The 24,623-nt window shown below is 50.1% G+C and overlaps 1 protein-coding gene across 1 annotated transcript in view; it reads left to right on the top strand.

Annotated features, from left to right (window-relative positions):
• The first annotated feature begins 7,078 nt into the window (after positions 1 to 7,078).
• The window catches only part of Casz1 (castor zinc finger 1), a 116,037-nt gene continuing 98,492 nt past the window's right edge, over positions 7,079 to 24,623 (top strand). The window contains exon 1 of the mRNA XM_017797751.1: positions 7,079 to 7,118. The gene's annotated coding sequence lies outside the window, so the exon portion shown is untranslated. The remainder of the gene's footprint in view (positions 7,119 to 24,623) is intronic.

The following is a 24,623-nucleotide window of genomic DNA, read 5'->3' on the forward strand; positions in this document are numbered from 1 at the left end:
GGGGACAGAAGAGGCTGTACGATCCCCTGAACTGGAGTTAGGACAGTTGTTAGCTGCTGTGTGGGTGCTGGGATTTGAACCCGGGTCTTCTGCAAGAACAACAAATGTTCTTAACTGCTGAGCCATCTCTCCAGCCCCAGGAAGTCTTTCTTGATGGGAAATGCCACCTAGTGAAAAACTTCAGGCTTCCACAGAAGGGCCTTAACTAAAGATACTGTGAGGTTCCAGGGTATGGTACCAGGGCCCCAAGTTGGAGGCTACTCCAGGAAAACCTGGCAATAGCCTGCCTGGGTTGGCTGAGTGAGCTGGGTTGGTTGGGGTGATACTGGGGTCGTAGCTCTGCTTATATGATTGAGGGCTGAGCTCTGGGTTGAGGGCTGGCTATGGGCAGGGCCAACAGGGGATGTAATCCCCGGGGCAGTGGGCAAGACAGATAGGGAGAGCCGAACCCGACCTGCTGATGTGGCCCTTTCTGCTTGCAGCGGATCATAAAATATGGCTCAGATTTTCATTACGGGCTCTATCGATTATCTTCTGGGACGGATGAATTATAGAGAACATTAAATTTTTTTTAAAAAGCAAGTGAGAGAGGAAATATCTGAATGAGTTTGGGTGGTCGATGGCAGAAAGGCTGAGCCACCAAGCCTGGTCTTCAAGCAGGGTTAGGACAGAACCTCTGCTTCCAGCTCAGCCTGCTGGGCCTCCCCAGGCCCTGGCCTTCAATGGGAGAAGCCTGTACCCCTCTAGCCACCCCACCCCCATTGCCTGTGCCCTGTCCCTCCTAGGAATCTGCCCAAGTTTCAAGGAGGTGAAAACTCAGGTTGTTCGTGGGGCTCCATCCGACTTGGAAGTAGGACCTTTCCCAGGTTGCATACCTCCATTGTTGAGAGGGAGGTAGCAGATGGCTCTTATCATTTTCCCTCCAGAGATCTCCAGATTCTGAAGATGCCACCGGGGCAGAGGAAGGAGTCAGGGGATAGCACTGATCTCCTGGGGTCAGCACTGGATAGGAACTCCTGAGGAATGTGGACACCCGGGCCTACCCATCTTTCCCTGGACCTGCTGCCCAGTCACTGGCACAGAAGGGTTCTCTGTTCCTGTCACCTTAGGAAAGCAACCCCCAGCCTCTTTGCTCTATATTTGCCCAGGCATTTAGAGAGAACCCCCAGCAAGCCTGTTCCTCCTTCCCTAACCCCAACCTTCCCATGTCCGACAGCTTTGGGTTCAGATGTTCCCTGTGTGTGTGACCTTGGGTGTGTCCCAGCCCTCTTTGAGTTCTAGTTTCTCAACACTCGGGTTGAGATTAACATCTACCTCCTTGAGTTCTTGGGATGATTGCATGTGTTGGTGCTTTAAAATCCAGAGGACACAGTGCTTAGTAAACATGAACACAACTATCATTTACTTCCTTTACTGTGGCAGAGTCTAGGAACCCCCCCCCCACGTAGGCTTTTTGATTTATTTGATTTATCAACTGTTTTATAGCACGTATTATGTGCTGGGTACTTTTCTCAGTGTGTTATACATAATAAATCACTTAATCACTCAGAAGGAACTGTTGTCGTCTCCATCTTAGGACAGGAAACTGAGGCGCAAAGAAGGTAAAGGAATTTTTCCAGAGTTACGCAGCTCAGGAGTGACAGAGTCTAGATTCATACCTAGGCAATCTGGCTCGAAAGCTTGTGCCCTTAGCCCCTATGGCCTGTTGCCCAGTGATCTGGCACAGTGGCATATTACTACGTGCATGTGTGTGAGCCTTCGAACAGCCCTGCTTTTGACATACTGTCTGACCTTCCACATTGTATTCAGCCCTATCAGTTCATCAGAACCCCAGCCTTTTCTGAGGCCTTGTTCTGGGAGGAGTGTATATATCCCCCCTGCCCCCACCCCATCCCATCTACCTCACTGAGCTTCACCTAGGCCTCTATGAAAAGGTGGTGGTTTCCTTGGATATCCGTCTCCCTCTGGTGACACACCCTTTTCTGTATAACTCTGTTCCCTAGAGTTGATTGTTTTTGGCACACAGCTCTGTAAACTCATCCAACAATTAAAAAGGGGGAGGGGTGGGATGAAAGGAGACAGACAGTAACTGTAGGGTGAATGACATGTAAGAAAGGCCTCTGGGGTGTGTGGGTCCCCTCCCTGTCCCCTGCTCACAGCAGAATAGCTCCTTAAGTATACAGAGGCCATGGATGGGCTGGCTAAGAGTCATATTTTTAAACTTCTGGTTCCTTCCATTTGAACTGTGTTCTTGTCTGAGTTATCTCTCCTTCAAATCTAACTGGGCCCCTTTCTCAGAGCCAACATAGCCGGCTATCTCCAGAGGTCATATGAAGCCACAAGATGCCAGTTTGGGGTGATTTGAATATTTACTGCCCTTGTTTTGGTTAATTGTGTGTGTTTGCTCTGTGCGTACCATCAAATACCAACCATGCTGGGCGTACCCGTTGTAGGCTGTGTGAGATCACAGAGGAAAAATGCAGTGGAAAACACTTTCATGCCGCAACACATCATGTAGGATTTTTGTATTAAGATGTGGATTTTTTATTGTTTTTTTTTTCTTCTTCTTTTCCATACAGCCCCGAAGTTGGGCAACGTGCATGTCTGTGTTTTTGTTTTCACTCCCGGTGGTTTATGAAATCTGCTCATTAGCGTTCTGTCCTCTCCCCACCCCGCCGATCCTCCACCATCATCTCTCCTGGCGCATGTAGATCTCTCCCCGCCATCTCCCCATGTCTCCTCTCCTTTGAAGAGGTGATGGGTGCCTCCCTCCCTGTGGCGTGCACACTCACCCAGATAAAAACCAAGGGTACTTTAGCCCCTGCTTCCCAATCCCATGCCTCTGAGGCAGGTGTTCATTATGGTGGGTGATCCTAATGTGGGGAATTTCTGCTTCTCTATGAAAGAAAAGACCTGCAGTAGGCCCCTGTCTGGAGAGGAACAGAAGTTGTCCCATCACCCTGGGACCTCCTGATTCATCATGGCCCTCTTCATCCCAACATACATAGCAATGAGCAGGTCCATAGCTAGGAACTCAATCACCAAGTAGGCCCAGGTGCCCCTCCTGCTTGCCAGGTGTGCTTCCACTGGTTTGCCCTTCCCCCTACGTTGAGTCCAGCCAGAGGACCTGAGCACAGACATTGCTTTTGGCTGTGATCTCTAAATATATTCTGGCAGCCCTGGTAGATGACTGGAGGCCTGTTTCCAGGCTGGGAGAGGTGAGAGTCAGGAGGGGAACTAGAACTGGGTAAGGGGAAGTGCTGAGATCATGGGGAGGGAAGGAGAGAGAACTTGTAGGTGGGCCACCAGCCCTGACCTGGATTCTACACCTGTGAGCCATGTGACCTTTGGCTGGTCACCTCCTATCTATGCCTGCTCTCCCTAATCTATCCGTGGGGCCCATGCTGTTCTTGCCTTTGTGTTATAAAGATTTAGCAAGATCATGTGTATAGTATACTTGGTGTGGTGCTTGGCAAATTAAAGGTATCTAGTTAGTTGATATCGTTAGTTTTCACATGAGCTGATTGGCAGAGGGCAAAAACGACTCATCCACTGTGCCCTCTATTTGCTGGCACATAGTAGGGGATCGTTTGTTTTTAGAATCAGTTGGAGGAAGGTCAAGTAACCACCAGTCTCCTTGAACCTGAAAGTTAGGAATTAGTGAGGCTAAAGGAGGAGGCAGGAGACCAACAGGCCGTTTAGAGCTTAGGGGAGCCAAACAGACTAGAACGTGAAAGGGGCCGATGAAGCGTTCTGTTGAGGAGAGGGAGATGCTGCATCAGCCCCATCTGATTGTGTCACAATAGCAGGGACTTGTTCAGCTCCACCAACACTTATGCAGCCCATCGTGGGCCAGCTGTTGTGCTAAGTACCAGGGACGCAAAGATAATTAAGACCTGGTCTTTGCCCTTGAGGAGTTAGGAAGCCAGTGGTGGAGACAGGCTTGTGAACAAATGAGTCTGGTATGGATTTTAATATCATGAGGAAGGATACACGGGGAGCAGAGCAGAGGGTCATACAAGTCAGTTTGGGATTTGTTCTAGAAGGTTCTTGAGATTCTTCAGAAAAAAAGGCAGGTTATAAACTTGGGCGTTTCTGGAGCACTGTAACACTCTTTGCATCCCTTGCTGACCTTAGTCTGCTGGATGCGAGGGAAGATGGTGCCAGTGCTGACCTTAGTCTGCTGGATGCGAGGGAAGATGGTGCCAGTGCTGACCTTAGTCTGCTGGATGCGAGGGAAGATGGTGCCAGTGCTGACCTTAGTCTGCTGGATGCGAGGGAAGATGGTGCCAGTGCTGACCTTGTCTTTCCAGTTGACTTGTGAGGAAACCAAGTCTTTGGGCGCTTAGTTGGCTCACCCGAGGGCTGTGGTTAAGTGGCAGAACCAGACCTCAGACCCCTGTCTTTGGATCTTCAGCCAAGAGTTATTTCTGTCACTGTGTTTGGTCTCTCACCTCTTCTCCTGGGGCTGTTGCTGGTCAGAGATCCACAGGGACTCCGGGCCCTGCACCTACTGACCGAGATTTGTGCTGCTGCCACAGCCCCAGGGCCTGGGGTGTAGGAGGGCCCCAGTGCAGGGACGGCGCCAAGGCTCATGCCTTCGTTTGGTAAATGGGTCAGGTCACTTGGTTGGGGACAGTCCTGGAACAAGGTCATGCTGCCCTAGCAAGGCTGGGCAGGGATGGGGAAGACCGAGGAGGAGGCGGTCTGGCCACACCCTTTAGTCAACTCCTTGGCCCTGAGCAGGCCGCTCTGTGGGTTGGAAGAGACAGAGGCCCCCTGGGGTCTGGAACACCCTCTTCTCTTGTAACTGGAACCTTTCTGGAACCAGAACACGAGACTGTGTGCACCTCTGGTATGTGGGCAGACTCCTGTCTTCTGGCTCCTTATAGGAGTCCGAGGTAGATATTTCTCTTGACCTCTTGTCTGTGTACATGTCCCAGTTTGAAAGTGGAATGGGTGGGCAGGGGGACATGTAAGCCATGTTAGAGGCTAAGTTTTTGACAGCCTCTTTCTGATGGAATACTGGGATAGGACCCCCACAGGAGAGTGCTCTTGGGTGAAAGCTATACATGGCCCAAGGCACCCCTTCCTCTGGCCCAGAGCCATTTTTTGGCAGGTGGACTGCCTGGGCTTTGGGAGATTCTGTATCAACAGGCTGGGGAGTTTCAGAACCCAAAGGAATGAGTCTCTCAGTGGCCCTGAAGTTCCCATTAAAGTGTTTTTTCCTCTTTTTTAAAGAAAAAAAATATTCTCAAACTGGAAAACAAAGGAAATCCACTTCCCCCAAATCACACGAAACTCACATTAGGGGCCTGGCGGGAATCCATGGAAACCAGGAAACCCGTTGTTAACCCTGTATAGTGCTGAAGGGTGGGATGGGAGCTAGGCGAATCCACCCCTAGCCTGCTGTCACCATGCATCCCTGTTTTACCCTGGGAGTTGGTCTCGAAGTATCGCCCCAGCAGAGGATCTGGCACTGAAGCTCACCTTCAAAGAACCAGCTCCTTTCTACTTAGCCCAATCTTGGGAGTCAGGAGAGGAGGGGTTCAGACACCCTAGGGAGACTCCTTAGGGACTCTGATGACTGAGCCAAGTTAGAAAACTAGCCAGGCTGTTACCCATACCATATAGTCAGGGACCAACCGTCTCATATACTTGGGGAACACATGGCCACTGTGTGTGAAGGAAAGGACTCAAATTTCAGTGTCAAATCCATATGCAGGGTGGGTATAACAGTAGATAGTGAGAGCCCCTCGAGGCTCTCTGCTCCGCGTTGTCATGTTCATGAGGTTGGCCCACTATGCCCAAGAGGTTGCATACTGATATTGGGTGGTATGTTTGTGTTTGCACGCACACGGACTCTTTTTTATTTTTTTCTGAAAAGGCTGAAAATATTTACAGGTTTGAAGTTGAAATGCAAACAGGAAAAGCCCTTTAAAAAGTGAGTGTAGTGGATATTCAAAACAGGAATCACCATGGAAACGCCACAATATTTGCTTAAATTGACACAAAGGTTGCCGGTAGTAGGGCTCCAACTTTCTTTAAGCCACTTTTTTTGGCCCAGCACCTATCACAAAGGAGCCTTGCTCCGCAGCCTCCTTCCAGGGTGTGTGTCCAAACCTTCTTTGTTTTCTGTGAGATGAGATAGCACCATAGCAGCTCGAAGGGGGACGTGGAGAAGTCAGATTCACCATCCTGGCTAGCTGCAGAGACACCTGTTGATTCAAATTTTAGAGACTTCAAAGAGACAGCCAGAGGCTGGCCCAGGAAAGAAGCAGGGGTTTAGGAACCCCAGGGGTTGACTGGTTCAGCTGCATGGGTCTGATCTGTTTCCAGTGTTGACTCGGTCCATTCTTAGGTTGACCTTTCACCCCAGATGCCAAGCCTTGGGTGTGATCCTTCTGTTGTTACCCAGGGTGGCACCCGATTGGCTTTGTATTGTTTCTCTCTGCTTGATTCTTTTATCAGATGCGACTCTACATAGCAATTGGCTAATAATTGTATAAAGGGCACATCGGCTGCAGAGTCAGTCATGGCGCACACTATGGTAATACCATCTGCTGATGGGCAAGGCAGGCCCAAGAATCTCCCGCTTTGCTGACTGATTACCACACAAGGTGTTGTTGGAACCTTACCGCCATTGTCACTTGTGTGCAGCAGCTCACTGGATGTCAGTTGTAGCCTTATCATCTTTTAAAAATTTTTAGTACATTTATTTACTATACACATGCACACACACACACACACATGCACACACGCACACGCACACACACGTATATGTGCCATGGTGTGGTTATGGAGGTCAGAGGGTAACTTGTGGGAATCAGTTTTCTCTTCCACCATATGGGTCCTAGAGATCAAACTCAGGTTGTCAAACTTGGTGGCAAGCACCTTTACCCACTGAGCCTTTTTGCCAGTCCAGAAGCCTAACCTCTGTTTCCTTCTCTCCTTCCTGGTAGGCATAAAGACCTTGCTGACAGAAGGCAGACCCTCTCCATCCTACCTGCCCTCCAGCTGCTCCAGCCACCGACCCCACCTTCACCAAGGGGGTCCTGCAGCTCCTCAGAGGTGTGCATTGGAATGGACTTCGGACTTTGGCCTCTTGGGATGCAAAGGTAGCCTCTCCTGGTTCCCAAGATGCTCTGGGAAGCGTGGGCTGGCCAGTTTGAGGGTTGCCACTTCAGGTCCTCAGACTTACCTTTCTCAGTGGGTTCTTCCCTGAATGGTGGTGAGAAAGGGTCATGTAGAGAAAGAGCCAGACACCTGCATCTCAGCCTTGGCTTTGCCGTCAGCTCATTTCTTGCTCCCTTCTGGGCCTTGGTTTCTTCACTCATGAAATAAAGAGACTGGAACAGCTGCCTGAGGAGTTCTGCCAGGGATCCCAATGATGGGACCTTGAAGGCTACAACAGTGGGCAGGTATCTCAGGGAGGCCCTGTCCCATCAGATGCTACTCCAGAATGGAAGTGTAGGGTCATTCTGAATTTTACCTTGAGGACTGTCAGGTGCCGCCTTTGTATATGCTTAGGCTGCTCTGTCATAAATTCGTTTGTGGGAGGAGCTGGCTTGGGAATAAACTGTTGGAGCTGTTGGGTGACTCCAGCCCAGGCTAGACCTTTCTCTTTTTTTTAAATATTTTATTATTTTTATTTTATGTGTATGAGTGTATTGCCTGCATATATGTGAGAGCACCGATGTCGTGCAATGCCGCGGAGGTCAGAAGAGGGCTTCGGATTCCCCTGGAACTGGAGTTAAGGACAGTTTGTAGCTGCCATGTGGGTGCTGCGAATCGAACCTGGGTCCTCTGCAAGAGCAGTCAGTGCTCTTAACCGCTGAGCCATCTCTCCAGACCCTCAGGATAGACCTTTCTAGTGGAGAAGCTACAGATACCTTTGATCCAGGTGTGGAAATAACCCCTTGCCTATGGCATATCACTTAGCCAGCCCTGGAGAGTCTCAGCAGCTGCCCACAGTTATCAAACATGGCAGTTCTTGGGACAGGGACTAACACAAAGCTGGTGACTCAGTGCACATAGGTCACTGTTCAGTATTCTCTTGAGATCCTGAGAAAACCAGCCCAGAGAGCTCAGGTGGCCATGCAATTGATAGACAAGATCTTAGAATGGAATCTGGGAGGAGGTCAAAATTGACCATCTGGGGGAGGGGGTGCAAGGCTGGGGTCCACACTTCCTGTGTGTACCAAACTAGAGTCAGCATCCCTGGCTCACCCACCTGTGCTCTCCCTCCCCATGGGCACCTGGGCAGGAGGGTCCTATCCCTCCCTCCATAGTCTGGCTCTGCAACTCTGGACTTAAAGGAAGGAAGCACTTGCAAGGATGGTACCTTGGTGTTTGCTGGAGTTTGCAAGGTCTCCAAAGCTGCAAGGTCCTTGGGGACTAGCAGAAACCCCAATACGATCCAAGAACTTGCAGATCACATGCAAAGGTAGTCTTTGGTTGCTGAAGTAGCTGAGACTTCTTCCTGGTGTTCAGCAAGTGATCATGCTCCAGGAATCAGGCCATCTGGACTCAAGGTGTGTTGCCATTATCCCGAGTGGTGTCAGGACTGCTTAGCCTGTTGCCTGAAAAAGGGTATGTGAGGAGTTTGTTACACCAAAGTCTCATTTGGATTTGGTGCTGACCCCTGTACTTGTCCATTGCCTTCCAAGGCTCTTCTTGCCTGACTCTGCCTCAAGTGTTGATTGCAAATACTGGAAGGCGGGAATCCCTGCATGGGCCCCCAGGCCATCCTGTTACCTACCACTGTGCAGGCTACTAAGATGTCTACAGAGCCCCTTCGGAGGGGCTAATGTTTGCCTGCTCTGTCCTTCATGACAGACAGCTTTTTTTGTTTTCTTCTTTCTCTGGGCAAAACATGCCCATTAATTTTTCCCTTTCTGAAGTTTCCATTCACTGTTGATTCCCAGGGGTCATGCCAGCTGGGATTTGCAACCCAGAACAGGGTATGGGCCCAGCAGGTCCTGTGGGACTCTCGCAGCCTGGCATCGGCTGTCTCTGGCTTTGATAATGAAGCTTGGGAACCCTGAAGGCTCGGAGAGGGAACGTCAAGGCCGAATCCCTGCTCACTGTCTCAACTCTTTCCAGAAATGAATTTGACCATGGGACGGGGTTCTATATGACCCATGATCTCAGAGGTATCCTGTCTCACCAGGGTGTGGACCAGGGGAACATGGTCCATAGACCCTGTCTGACTCAGATTCTTCCCATTTCTGAAGGTTCTGTAGATCTGATTGCATTTATTCTAGTTACTGAGGGTTTAGTGTCTGCCACTCACTCCCCAGGGGACAACATGAGCAAGAAGCCCTGCTGCCATGGATTTCTGATTTCCTGTAGGAGAGGTGATAAACAAACACCCAGAAAAACAAACATGGTAGACCTTATTTATGCAAATGGAAATAGGATGAAATGATGGAGACTAGGGACTCCTTAGGCTGGGATGCTCAGAAGAGGCCTCTGAAGAGGTGACATCTAAGAATGAAGACAGGAAATGGACAGCTACCTGAAGAGTAGGCAGGGGAATATTCCAGAAAGAGAGGACAGGTGGTTTAAAGGTCTTCAAGTGGGAGAAATCTATTATATTCAGTGACCAAAAAGACCATGTGACTGGGGGTGGATTGGGGATGGCCAGAATGTACAGCACTTTATGTGTCAAGGGGAAAGTTGTTTTATCCTAGGGTGGTAGATGCCCCTGGGGATCTTTAGGAGAGATATAAGTAATCTGACTTGTTTTAAAAAGACATCTGAGGGTGTCCAGGGGAGCAGTGCATCACGGGGGCAGCGAGAGAAAAACCATGAGTCAGGGGAGGAGTATCTGGGCGTATGTTTGGAAGGATGGTGGCTGGGAGTAGGAGAAGGTGGGAAGGATAAGCGGGGGGTCAGTCTGTGAAGAATTAGCAGGATTTACCAGTAGGACTGAACAGGGTGAGCAAGAGAGGTCCCCAGGATGACTGGGAAATTCTGAGACCCTTATGGGACCTGTGCCTCCTTCTCTCTCCCATTCTCCCCAACCTGACGGTGCCAAGAACAACCCATGGATCTCATGGGTTAATGTCTTGTGGATTAGGAGAGAAGTACCATTTTGGAGCCATGCTGGTTGTTAAGAATTCCACAATCACTGGCTGTCTTTTTAGCCTAAGATTGCACAGAAGCCAGTTTGGGTTTTCACACCACAGGTTCTGTACTGGGCCTGGAAGTTCAGTGGGTGTCCCTTGCTGTGACTTTAAATGTAATCTGTGCCAAGAGCTCCTGTACTTTTTCTGGTCATACAGACTCTCGAGTGATTCTCTCCAAGGGCTAAGAAACTGGTTAACTAAACCTTTTCATATATATGGGGTCAGCTTAGTCTCAGCTCACTGGCAGGGATCCTAACAATCTTTCCACGTGGAAAGGTGTAAATTGCTGTAGGTATGCTGGGGACCTGCACCCAGTCCCTGTACCTTTTTCTGGGGCATCTGACATGAGATTCTCTTGGATCTGACATTGCCTGTGTGGACCAGGTTGGCAAAGGCTAGCTCAGCTACAATGATATAATAGCAGGGACATCCCCAACATCCCCGTTGGGTTCTGTGCAGTCCTGAGCACTGCCATGTAGCCCAGCAGCAAGCCAAAGGCCTGGCTGGCACGAGCGGGAAGCTGTCACTGCCTGCTGCTGGGCCCCATGAGCACTTGCTGGTGCTGGCAACGCATCCCCAGCCATATGGGCCAGCTCAGCCCTCCATGAAAACTCAGGAGGCCTGACCTCCAGCGGGAGTGACAGGAAGGGCAGGCCGGCAACATCTTGCAGGGGCGTCAGGGGGTGTCCCGAGTGGGAAGCAATATGTGACACAGCAGCTCAGCCCGCTGGGAAGCTCTGGAGGCCTGACCTCCAGGGAGAGCAACTGGAAGGAACAGAAGGGCAGGCTGATGTCGGCAGAGGGTGGCAGGGATGCCCCAGGTCCACAGCTGGTACTGCCCCGGGGTGGGGCACACAGGAGGGGGCGGATCAGCTAGTTAACCTGAGTGTGTCTGCTTGCTGTGAGGGAGGGTGAGTCTGGGTGGACAGGCCTGTGTCTCTGCACGCGTGGGAGGTTTTTCTGCTCTTTGCCTCTATGGTCTGCACTAGATCTGTGACCTTCACTCCTAACTGGACTGGACAGTTCTAAAGCCATCCTCCAGGACTTTGACCTGATGGGAGGCTGGCAGCTCTAAAGCATGCAGCTACTGTGGAGGTACAGAAGGGTGGGGTCAGGAGAGGGAGATGCTGGGGAAGGGAAGTAGAGCAGCCCATGTTTCCACCACCCCTGGGTGACATGGTACTCTGGGGGACCCCTTGGGCTGAGTGGGTATATGACTGGGAGATGACTTGGGGTTAGTCACTGATCTTTCTGTTTCTAGTCTGGCTAAGAATGCTTTCTAGGCTGGGCACGGTGGTGCACACCTTTAATCCCAGCCCTCGGAGGCAGAGGCAGGTGGATCTCTGTGAGTTGGAGGCCAGCCTGGTCTACATAGTGAGTTCCAGGCCGGCCAGTGCTACATAGTGGAACTGTCTCAAAAAAGAAAGTTGTAGTAGTATAGATACCTACTTGCAGCCCTTTTCCTCAGTTTCCCCTGTGCCCCCTGCCTTCCAGTAAGGAAACCCCTGGATCTCTTTTAAGTGCTGGTCCAAGGGAAGAATGGGAGACTGGCTGTGCCTACTGTGTTTGGAACTACACCAGAGGATGGTTCTCATCTCATGCCTTGATTGTTCCAAAGGGTAGGAAGTTGGCCCTCTTAGGACTACAGAAGCTTCTTCATCCTGTGGTCCTGAGTGTCCACCGTGAAAGGTGCCAGCTGGAAGCAGCGCCAGGAAGCTATGCATTTGTTATTTCTCCTTTAGACCTTCAAGCTCCTGTCCTATCTTCTAAGCTTCCCCTGGCCTTTTAGTATGTTTGTTTACATTTATTGTGTGTGTGTGTGTGTGTGTGTGTGTGCGTGTGTGCATGCATATGTGCATTATATAAAATGGGCTTCCCCAAATACACGTGTGCGCGTGTGAGACCATGAACATCAGAGGACAATTTAGGGGAGTCAGTTCTTTCCTATCATGTAGGTTCCAGGGATCAAACTCAGGCTGTAGGACTCAACAGGCCTTTACCCACTGAGCTACCTTGCCAACCCTATTTCTGTTTTTTTTGGTTTTTTTTTTTTTTTTTTTTTTTTTTTTTTTGATATGTAGCCTGGGCTGGCCTTGAACTTGAGATCTGCTGCCTCATCTTCCCAAGTTCTAGGATCACAGACGTGAACCACCATGCCTGACCCCCTTGTCTGATTCTCTTTTGGAATTTGCACAGTTATAGCCCTGGTCCAGGTAAAAGTCCATGAGCAGCCCATCATCTCCTGGGTCCCTGATTGGCTGCTCACACTTTGCTGCACATTTGCTCCCAGCAGGCCTAGGCAAAGGGTCCCCACCCAATGTGCTCTCCTGTTTGGTTCCTTGGCCTCTCTCAGGAGTATTTTCACAACCTGAGCCTTGCTAGGGAAGTCTAGGGTTGGGACCCCTGTGGCCAAGTGGGGTGAGCAGAGGGGAGGTGTAATTAAACGTTAGTTCCTCCTCCAGAAATGCTAATTGGGAAAAGCAATTAAAAGCAACTTTTTTCCCTTAGTAATCTGTGTTAAAAGCTGGTAATGAAGTTTCGGGCCGTTGTGACTCAATATTTCAGCTTCAGCGACTCAAGTCAAAACAATCCAAGCCCAGGAGTTTGCTAGCAGCTGAGCTGGGTTCGGGCAGCAGCTGTGAGTCCCGATGTTCCCTTTCTTCACCAGCAGCCCATCCTGCACCATTCCCCAGGCAGAGAAGAGCAATCCCAGCTGGGGAGGGGGGTCTGAGTGATGTGGGGGTGACTCCTCCAGGCCATCCCTTGGAAGACCAGGACCTGGGAGTGCACGTGAACAGGGCATGGTGGCCCTGCATTGTAGGGGCAGAACTGGGAAGGGTGGGGCTAGATAAGGTCACGGGGGAGGAGGTGGGTGCTGGAGGAGCCCACAGATGGACCAGGGCTCAGTCCTGACTTCTGCTCATTCATCTCTTATTTTCGCTCATTCGTCTGTCCTTACTGAGCAACAGTGCGTACCTCACTTTTTAGGAAGTGCACCGTGAACAAAAGAGGTGAGAATTCCTGCCCTCCTGGAACGTGCCCTTGTGGAGGGAAGCAAATGGCATATAAGAATCAAGTTGCCCAACTGAGGGCAACAGGGGCTAAAAAGAAAACTAACGAAGCTTTGGAGACTAGAATAAGGGTAGTGGGTCTGGTGGCACACACCTTTAATCCCAGCACAGGGAATAGGTGGATCTCTGTGAGTTTGAGGCTAACCTGGTCTACATAGTGAGTTCCAGGACAGCCAGGTCTATACAGTGAGACCCTGTGTCAGAAAAAAAGGAAGGTGGTGGCTGAGATGGTGACAAAAAGGTGAGGAGCAATCCACGCTACTTAGTATCTGGGGGAAGAGCATTTCCATCAGAGGGAATAGTAACCGTGAGATCCTGGTGGCCAAGAGTCCTCCCAACCTGCTGGATGACAGCCAGGAGGCCCTTGCACCCAGAGTGGATGAAGGTTCTACAGATTGTGGAGGCTGTAATGAGAACTCTCTTCCATTTGCTGCTTCTTGGGTGAAATCACTCTTTTTGAAGGGTTCTGAATGACATAATCTGATTAGGCACTGGCTCTTTATTAAGAAGCAAGCCTCAACTGTCTAACTCCTCCTCTCATGATCCATTGGGTAAGGAATCTCTCACCCAGCATGCACTTTCTTAATGTTTCATCTGGGAATGGGTGCAGGTATGTATGTGGGGGTCTGTCCGAGATACCCCCCCATCCCCAGCCTCTGCTTCCTCCCAGGGAACAGTTCATAAACAAGGTCTTGTCACTTTAAGCAGCCCCCAAGCTGGCTTCCCTGGCCTGCTTTATCTGAAGTCCAAGTGCATGTTGTTCTAGGACCGATCCGCTTTAGCTAATTAATAATCTGACAGGAGCCACCCAGGGGATTAGCTGCCGAGCTGAGCTCCACCAAGCCCTGGCACTTGAGTCCCTGTGCTCCTTAGGGACATGGAGGTGACTTTGAGGGGTGTAGGCAGAGGGGACCCCCCCAACAGGTGAGCAGTGACATGGGGCAGTATAGGAGTGACCATTGAGGGAGGTAGGGACAGTTAGGCAAAGAGCCCCTTGAAGGTCATCCGCTTTCCCATGACGGGCAGAAATGGGTGAGGAGATTTCCACTCCCCCTCACTGCCTGCTTGTGATCCTGTCACCTACTAAAATCCATCCCTACCTGTCAGATGTTCCTGCTGAATAGCTTGGATAGAGTTACAAGAGTTAGCCAATTGAGATACAAGACCTCCAGTGAAATTCAAATTTTAGATAGACTACATGTAATTTATTTATTTATTTATTTATTCATTTTTTAATTTTTTTTCCAGAGCTAAGATGCATCTCTTTCAAAATTGGCTGTAAATTTTTAGGTTTACAGTTGAATTAATACTGTTATACAATATTGTACTCAGTATAAACCCTATAAGAGACATAAAATTGAATGAGGTTTGACTACATGTCATTTTTAGCATTAAGTATGTTCAATGTGCTGTTCGGGATATACATATACTAAAGAAGGTATTTGTTGTGTATTAGCCATTCATGTTTCCCTGGTCACCCTGTGTTTCTTCTGACAACTGTGTTTGGGGAGGACCAGCAGCTTTGGGGCTTCCTCCCAGGAGTAGCCTGGGGCTCTCTCAAAGCAGTAGCATTCTTTGGGCAGCTGCTTGGGAGTTTTTCATGTAGGGTGGGGCTAGAGTCACAGTGACTTCCATTGCCATTGTCCAGGAAGGGAAGGATGGAGGCCACTACTTGCTGGAGCCTCTTAACCTATATTTGGATACATGGGGAGTAAGTCCCTTTGGGTACATCTGGACTGGGAGCAATGCCCTGTAGCCACCTCTCCCAGAGGAGACTTCTGTCTAGGATCAGTTTACAGCCTTCTCCTAAGGGTAGGCCTGAAGCTCCTTGTGAGGGGTGGGGGTGGTAATTTGGGTTGGATGCTAAAGATATCTGTTCTGAGTCTAGAGGAGAGGTGGACAGACATGGCCAACTATATGGGAGGAGGCTAGACTAAATCAGGAATGAGATCAGGGACAAAAGCCTTCTATGTAGGACCACCTCTGTGTTCCAAGGCCTCTAGCCACTGAACAGAAATATCCATCTTATGACCTCCGGGCACTCACCCTGGGCCCTGGAGTAGCCCTGTGCCAGCCTCAGGAAGAGCAGGCTATCCAGAGAGCTGGGCTGCCTGGATTGTTACTTTGGGTGCCAAGAGGGAAAGTCTTTATTGGAAAACTCGATGGGATCCTAACTGCTCCCTTTTGTGACCCCTGTCACCCTGGCTCTGTTCCCCGTGGTCAAGGAGCTCAGGGTAGTAAGAAGGGCCTGCTGCCAGCTGGTAGAAGTCCAGCCTCTGGCAGCCAAGGGGCCTGATGCCAGGCGGGCAGTGCCTGAGGTGGGAGCTCTCTCGGCTGGGCTCTGTGCTCTAGGAGTTAACAGCATCCTTGCCCTCAGAGGCCTGCTCTCTCCCGGCCCCCTGGGCTGCCTCCTCCCAGCCTTTCCCGGCATCACTAGCATGGAAGTCTTGTGGTGGGAGCCAAAGGGGCTGGGGGTTGCCGAGCTGGTGGGAACCTCTTCCGTTTCCTGAGCTCTGTCTCTTCCCCAGCGTGCCCGGCGGTTTGGCCCTGGTTCTTGAGCCGTCTGCTGCCCGTGCTGCCTCTGACCGACATCGTTAGCGTGGGTATTTATATTTCATTAACGACATTAAGCCCAAATGGCATTAAAAGCAAAGCTGGTGATAAATAGCTTATTAATAAACAGGGAGTGCTCCATGCTGCCTGGCCTCTCCCAGCCCCAGTGTTAACCCTTGCTGCCCTAGATAAATGGGCTTCACCCCAAAGATCATCCTCCGAAAGATGGGGCCAGAAGGGCCCATCATGTGACCATCCTCCTACTGGCTTTACTCAGGTTCATATGTCTCAGAGTCTGTATGGGGCCAGCTCTGGGTCACTGGAGTTCATATAGACCAGCCAGACTCCTCACAGCCTTGAATCAAATCTCCCCTTCCCCTTCCTCACTGATTTTGATTCTAGGGATACAGAATCTAGGAAATGTAGCTTTTCTAAGCCACCTAACCTGTCTTTCCCCACCCCCCCGCCCACTTCCTGGTAGTCCTATCTGAAAGAAGGTTTGTAGACTATGTGGAGTCTGAAAGTGATGCTTGTGAAAATACAAGTTGTGACAGCTAGTGTTGTCTGGATGCTAACTTTGAGCAGACCTATTCCTGAGCATGTGCAGTAGCTCCAGGCCTGGCAGGGAGCATCCCATTCAGCCTCATTTGCTGATCAAGACTGGCTCAATTGGTAGAGTGCTTGCTTAGCATGGTCAAAGTTCTGAGTTCAATCCCCAGTACCACATCAATGGGCATGGCGGGTCATGACTGTAATCCCAGCACTTGGGAGCTAGAAGCAGGTGAATCTCAAGTTCAAGGTTATCCTCAGCTACATAGCAAATTCCAGACTAGTCTAGGATACAATAATGATTAATAATTAATAATAATAATAATGGAAAGCTGGTGCTCAGGACAGCAAAGTAGCTTCACCAGCTGGGGCTCACATCACATAGCCCACTGAGCCCCTGTCATTGCCCAACCGCCTCAGAGATAGGACTTATCGAGGAAGGATCAGCCCATCCCTGTCTGAGCCTCAGACATGCCAGGGCTTCTTGGAGCTGAAAAGCCTTTGACTTTGCCTTTCCCAAGCCCCCCTCCCCCACACCTTTGGGACCCAGATGTTCAGTTAAGGTGACACCCCTGCCCAGGCAGATGTGTCTGAAAGAAGGCTGGTAATGATTGTGCACCTCCCAGGTTACCCTTTCCCCTACGATTCAGAAGTGCCATCTGGGGTATCCATGATAACCCCAGTAAGTCTTCTGTGTCTAGTTGGAGTAACTTCTTAGTGTGCCCTCTTGGAGGGAGGACCAGTCAGACTTTGGTTGTTTGGGGTTTGGGTTTATCATGGATATAGGGGTGTTCTTAACACGTCTGAAAAATAAAGGCAGATTCAGCAACCCTACCTCAACCTCCTGGCAAAATCAGCTGGAAAAAAAAATTAGAACATTGTCTAAACTCTTCTAAGAGCCCCACTTAGAACCTCTCACCCCACCCCTACACCAAAACGACGTTTGTCTCATAATCCTGCCCCTTTGAGACTGTCCTGACTGCACCTGGTTTGAGTGGATTTTTTGGAGTCACGCAGTGTGGGAAGGTTAGGGGAGAGAGAGAGAGAGAGAGAATTGAGGCTGCGGTGTGGTCCCATGCAGAGGACAGGGGTAGAGGTCACATCCCTGCCAGCATCTAGTAAACAGCTAATGTGTACATTCAGGGAAGACAGAGAGTGAATCGATTAGCAGGATTTCTGCTGTCCCTGCCCAGGCCTGGTGGGCTTCTCCCAACTCATTCCTGTGCTAGAAAGGAAGCTCAGAAACAGAACCACGCCCCAGGGTTTCTGGTCAGAGAGGGGGTCCCGTTTCCCACATCTGCCCCCAGGAAGACAAGCAAGCAGGAGGGAGCCAGCAGGGAGGCCCCACCTGACCCACTTCCAGCTGTTGGTCCCGCCAACACCCACTTAGCCTCTTAAGAAGACCTTCTGCCTTGCTCTGGCTGTGCAGGCCTTGACTGTCACAGCACAGCATGGTGGGCAGCTGGGAATTGGAGGCACAGAAAAGTCATGATTGTCACCTACCTTTACTTCAGCTGTGCAAGGCGTGTGCATGACAGCAGCTATCAGAGAACCCAGAACAGAAAGCACTAGCAGTCAGGAGGGCAAAGGGGAAAGACGGCTTTAGGCTAGGCCTTCCTGAGTTGTGATCTAGGCCCGCCATATTTTATTCTTCACCATGCTTGACTTCATTGTCCTCCTCTGTGAAATGGGCACAGTTATAGCTTAGTTCCGAGGATATGTTCTCTAAAATGCCTGTGGCGGGACTTCACACTTGGAAGATACTAAGCAAGAGATGACTCCTGCTCTAACTCCCATGAGGCTTCCTCCTTCCTTCTCTTTGATCATCTGGCTGAGAAAAATGAGGAAATGGGCCAAGAGGCTTACCTCACCATCCCCTGACTGTGATGCCCAGGACTGGACCCTGGCTTCTGTTACTGCCTTGACTGGAGTTGAGACACATTTTCTTTCAGGGTTCTTCTATGTTCATCTGGGATAGAAGCTTTTCCTCTGGCATTGTTAGACCATCAATTGCAGCCATAGCTTCTGCCCTAGTTTGGCAGGTGCTCGACTAGACGAGTAGACACCTCCCCCCATCCGTGGGATCCAATTCATTCCGTCATTTGTGTTGCATCAATCTATATGAGAGATGAGACCGTGACAGCCCCCTTCTTCCTCTGTAGGTCCTTGCCTTCCCAGGGGGCAGCTTCTACCTTTCCTCCCAGCCCCACCCTCAGTATAGGCCTCCTGTGTTCTCCAAGGACAGGAACTGGGCAGGAACTTGGGAATGGGGTTGTCTGGTATGTATTTGTCTTGTTTTTGTGGACTGGCATAGCCTACCAGGTGGCTTCCCCAACATGCCACTTGTCACCTTGAGGATCGTGAGCATCTGTTCCTGCTTGGGAGAGACCATACAAGAGAAGATGTAGGGTCACCTGTTTTGCCTATGTGGTCTCAGGGCCACCCAGCCATATGTGACTCAAAAGAAGGGACTGTAGTTACAACCTGGAAGAGATCCCAGGCATGGGAGACAGGAGTATGGATAGACAGCTCAGCGGTCAAAGTTCTGGGCCTGAGGCTTAATATATAAGGCCTTCCATCAAGTGAGTCAAGCCCACTCCACATCCAAAGCACTTTCTCTTCCTCAGTCTCTCACCTCCATGGGTTGTAGAAATAGCTCACATTCCCCTGGGGCAGATGGTGTCTAATGAGAGGCCAGCCTTGGAGGACTGGGTTGTAGATAGACAGGCAGGCCCTAGAAGAAGTCTCAGGCCCAGGGATGGCATGCTCTTGGGGTGTGAGGTACTACATTGGCTCTGTGCCTGCCCCCAGCAGTGAGCAACGCCATCTGATGCCAGCCATAGGCAAAACAGCCACCATGTAAAGTCTTGGGACAGGGAAGGCAGGAGGGGGTCTGTGTATTCGCTCTGGGAGCGTCTTACTTTCAATTTCTTTTTACCATTGTGTTGTGTTTTTTTGTTGGTTTTTTTCTTCTTCTTCTTGGTGTCTAATTAAAGACTTGGAGCCATTTACAGCCTGTGGTTGGCTTTTTATTTGGAGCCTTGGCAATTATCTCCTGCCCTAAAATAAGTTTCGATGGAGCAGGGGTAGGATTTTTGTTTGGCCAAGTTCTCACCTTAATTTTGTGTGTGTGTGTGTGTGTGTGTGTGTGTGTGTGTGTGTGTTTAGGGGGATGTCGTGAAGTCTTCCCCTTAGTCCCTTTCCAGTTAATGCCTCCTGTCACTCTCCCCATCTCAAGCGTCCCTTGACCAAGGCAGAAGCTTGGGCAGGTACAGCACGTCCTCAGCCTCGCTTTGCTGCTTTGCTCCGTGACAACAGGCAGGTCATCTGTTGACTCTGTTTCTTCACCTGTGATTGGGGCCAGGGGCTGGGCATTGCCCAGCATGCCTCTGTACTGCTTTGGATGCGGATGTCTTGGCAAGCACAGGAGTATAGGTAGAAGCCACTGGCACCAGCCCCGGCACCACCAGCCCTGGCGCTTCTCTTCGCTGACACACTGCATATTCTAATAAAAGCATATGGTCATGTTCCCAAAACTCTTTACCCATTTCCTCCTTGATTTGCCTGGCCACTGTAGGAACAGGTGTGGTCGCCCCATTTCATAACCAAGCCTATAGCAGACAGAGATAATTTGTGGCTTTTCTGATGTCACTTGGCTTAGAAGGGACAGTGCCTTGGGATCCAAACCCAGGTCCTGAGGCTTTAGGTCAGTGAGAGGCTAGGAAATCAGAAATGGACAGAGAGGATTCAATGTCCCTTATGTTGGGGTGAAGGGTTAGTGCTTTGGAGAGCCATCTCCCCAGCCCCATCAAGGATCTCTGTGATGTTTCTATCTGTTAAAGCAAGTGCTGACCTGTCAAAAACATCCAGGTCATAGTAGGCTCTGATTTCTCTGTTGTGGGTAGAAGGTCAGACAGCCCACTCCTTGAGCAGATCTGGAAACTTCTTAGCTGGCTGGTGGGGACTTGGAACAGCTGTGGAATTGTGTAGGTTTGATAGATGACTGAATGGAACATGGGACTGGGCCTGAGTCTGGGTGTGACTCGTGTGTGATAGTGAGGACATGGCTCTCCTACATACCAAACAGTTACTTAAATGAGAGCTGTCAGGACAAAAGGCTCTTGTTGGTTTTCCCAGGTGAGTGAGACCACATTCCGTCATCAGTACATCAGTGCCCATGAGTGCCCTTCCTCTCTTCTGCTAATTCCCCTCTGAGAAATCCAGGTACTAGAGTCCTGATCCTAGAACCCCACTTTGGTTCTTTCTGATATGCCTGCCACCTGTTCTACACACACACACACACACACACACACACACACACACACACACACACACGGGGCACTTCACAACCAACTTGCTCTGAACATTGTCAGCACCCACTATGAGCATCAAGGCACCTTCTCAAGGTCCCCCCAGGAGATCTGCTCTTGGTGGGAGAATTTCTAGCCCAGAGAACAATGAGAATTCCCACATAAATGGGCTTGACACGTGCAGCTGATAATAACCCTGCAAGACAGTCACCAGGGGGCAGGAGCAATGGCTCAACAGTTAAAAGCATGTTCTGCTCTGAGGACCCAAGTTCTGTTCCCAGCACCCATGTTTGGCAGCTCACAACCACCTATAACTCCAGCTCCAGGGAATCTGACACCCTCTTGTGGCCTCTGAGGGCACCTACATTCACATGCACATACCATATACAGACACACAAACACAAATAATATTTTTAATTTTTTTAAAAGAAAACATTACGAGGTCATTGGAAAGAGGGCGGAGTCATTCCAATGGCTAGAGAGAAAAGAAAGATGGTGTGAATCAGTCCCACCAAAGTAAAGACCCAAGCAATCCCAGACTTCCCAAAACCTCTCTAAATTCTGGACCTTGGATGTGCTTGGAGATGAAATGTACCCTAAAAAGCAGAATAGCTGTTTTTATGAGATGGGAACAACTTTATTGAATTTTGGGGACAGGGTGGAAGTGAGACTCCCCCAGGTATAAGGTCTGAGGCAGTTGGAATCCTGGAGGATGAGAGTGCTTGAGTTTCCAAGGACTGATTAGACAGTATGCCAAGTGTATTAAATTTTGCAGACATTTTAACAGCAATATGCTAGATAGTTGGGTGTCCCCTGAGGCGGCTGGATTTTTTATATCCTTCACAGAAGGTCAGAACCCTCTTCTGCCTGCCTCCCTCCTCCACCCCAAGCTCTCTGCTCCTCTCTTGCTCACCCTCCCTCTCCTTAACAATTTCCCTTGCTTCTTCTTCTCTGCTCACGGGGAACCTAAAAGGACAACTCTGGTCCCTGCCAGAAACACCCCGAAGAGCATCCCTCCTCTTCGTGTTGCTAAAGGATACCTTGGGTTTCTGAAGCTTGGGAGGGGTGCAAAGGCAGAGCTTGATCTCCATTTTCTGTCTTTTGCCCCTTCTCCCCCCATTTCAGAGACTGTTGCAAGACCTGTTCCCTCCCTCCTTATTTTTATAGAAAAAAAGGCAGGAAAAGAATCCATCTGGCATATGAATAATTGAAATGCTTCACTCTTTTCCTGTGGCTGCCGTTTGTTCTCAGCTCCCCCGGCCCCAGCCCATCCCCCTGAGCACGGGTCTCCAAGCGGAGGATGGTGGGCATTCTTCGGAAGGTCTCCGGTGAGGCTTGCAGCTCTCCTTAACCTGGAGCCCTTTCCCTGAATCGATAAGCCTGAGTGGGGGCCATTTGAGCACACAGTTTCTTTCTTGCTGTCCATGGGGACAGCCAGCCCCTGGCTAAGGTCTCCCCCAAATATCACTCAAAGTCGATTGGTTCCCTGGACCGTTGGGCTTCAAGGGATAGCTTCCCTTGACCCTGACTTCTCCCAGAGTCCCCTGGGATTCTCTGGTTTTTACCAGCTTCTTCCTGTCCCCTAGCCTCTGTCCCTCTGTCCTGAGGGGTCAGTGCTATCCTGGAGCTTGTTTGGGAACTCTAGCCTCGGCAATGCTTCCTGTGTGTGCTGTTAGCCCCTGCACCCAGGCACTGGGCACTCTGCCTCAACACCCCTGAGACCTCCTCATTCTCTGTCTTGGCTATCTCTCTGTAAGCTTAGCCAGGGTTTACCCACTTCTCCACAGCTTTCCTCAGACTTTTGGATGGACGGCCATGAGGATGAAAGCTTCTGCTTTGCTTCCTGTGACAAGTTGAGAGAAAGTATCTCAGGAGATGGTGGGAGGCTGGGGCAGGGCTGAGAGATATGGGCTCAGGCCTGGCTGGAGCAGGCAGGCTATTCAATCCACGGAGCTGGGACCAGCTGCAACACCAGGCTCAGTGTCCAGACTGAGAATTCACTGTCTCTTTAAAACCATTTAGAGGAAAAACAAAAGAACTTTAGTACATTAATTCTAGATGAAGATGGGCCTCCAGATGACAGCCTGAGCCACATAATTCCCTGCCAGCCAACTTCCCCACTCCCCTCCCCCTCCCCCTCCCCCACTTCCTGCCCCCTTCTGCCCAGCTCTAACTCTTCATCCTCATCCCTGGTTCTTGTTTTGTGAAAAGCTGACATAGGAGTTGCACGAAACATCATTGTGGGCTTTCTGTTTGAAAAGTCAGTACTTCTGTTTGTCTGTTTGGGACATGGCATTTGTGTCCTATGATAAGTATTAACTTGCAGCTGTGGGCCCTGTGGTTATAAAGTTCTGGGAGCCAGCAGCAGTGGGGAGGGGCTGGCACAGACGGAACCACAGGGTAGTGAGGGGAACCTTTCTCCTATACTTTCTGGGTTTCGTGTACTAGGTCTTAGAAAATAACTTCCCATCCCCAGAAAGAGGGTGAGACGCCAGAACGTTCTAGATCTTTTCTGGATTCAAAACAAACAAACAAAAAAAAACCCTGTCCAGTAAGCAAAATATAATTCAAATGAAATTTAAATCGGGTTTGTTAATATATAAGTATAAATGTAAAAATATAATATATATATATATATATAAGTCATTTGTAAAGACTCCTACACATGTTATGAAAACTGCAAAATGTCTGGCATTCCAGGTCCTGGTACGAATAATTAGACATTTATACCCAATAAAACTGGTTTGATGGGGAAATCGTTTCCCTCTGTGTGGATTCTCATTTGAGGATGAGTTTCGGTGGTTGGGTTTGTTTTTTTCCTGACAATAAAACCAAGGGTTTGGCACCAACAAATGTATTTCCCGTAAATATCTAAATCTCTTTTTTTTCCAGCATAAGCTCTGCTAGACGGGCCCCGTCACGCCAGCCTGCTCTCCTCTCCTGCTGCTTCATTTTCACTGGAGACAACTGAACATAGCCTGTCCTCCCCTGTACCCCAGGCTTGAGGTCCAGCCCAGGACCAATGCTTGGGGTCCCAGGCATCTCAGGTCTGCTACCTGCCCTCCCCACCCAGCACCCAGGACAACTCTACTGGGCTCCACTCTGCTTTGCTCTTTTTTTTCCCTTTAAACAGTTTCCGCCTCCTCTACCTGAGCACTGTCGGACCTCCTGGTTCATGGCCTTCAGGTTCTTTTCAGTGAGCACTGAGGCCCTGAGGAAGCAGTTTGCCTCGCTGCCCTGGCTTGGGGAGACTTCCCTTTCCAGCCCCCTACCCCACCCTGCTATCCCTTCCATCTGTTCTGCGTTGGTGAACAGATGGAGCCAGAAGGTGCCATGGATGGCTGGGATTCTCTCTCCCATTATACGGATGTAGAGCTGAGGCTCTGGGTGGGGCAGATGGCTGGGGTGGGGCTGGATTAAGGTTCTTAACTGAGACGGGCAGAGCAAAGCCAAAAGTGTAGTCCCTTGACTTCCAGCTGGTTCTGCGAATGGAGAAGACAGAAGGGTCTCCCTCTGCCACCTGATCCATGGGGAGACTTGGTGCAAGTGACTTACCAACCTGAGCCTTGCTTTTCCAGTTGGGGTCTGTGATTTTTATACCGTAGGGTCAGCAAAAGAAGTGACTGAGCTTATATATGACGAGCCTTACAGTGATGCTGGGCAAGTGGAGTGCTTTCCCAGAATGTGGTGGGTTGGTGTCCACTATAACTTCAAAGCCCCACCAGGGAGCTGTGACACAGGACTGACCTTGTCCCCAGGGCTTCCCACAAGTGGTACTAGTGCTTCTGCCTGGCTCCCTAGTGGTTAAGTTTCACCTTCTCAGAAGGGATCAAAACACCTTGCAGTTCTCAGAGGTCTGCCATTACCTAAACTTCATCTGGAAGGAAATGCCAGGAACCATGTGTGCCAGGGTTTTGAGGCTCCATGAAGAATTTGATCTCCAAAGGGGGTGCCCAGAAAAGCAGAGAGATGGACTGCTGTGCCTTCCACAGTGACCTAGCCCCACT

Source organism: Nannospalax galili, unplaced genomic scaffold (assembly GCF_000622305.1).
Source record: "Nannospalax galili isolate Female #2095 unplaced genomic scaffold, S.galili_v1.0 scaffold870, whole genome shotgun sequence".
NCBI classification, from domain to species: Eukaryota; Metazoa; Chordata; class Mammalia; order Rodentia; family Spalacidae; genus Nannospalax; species Nannospalax galili.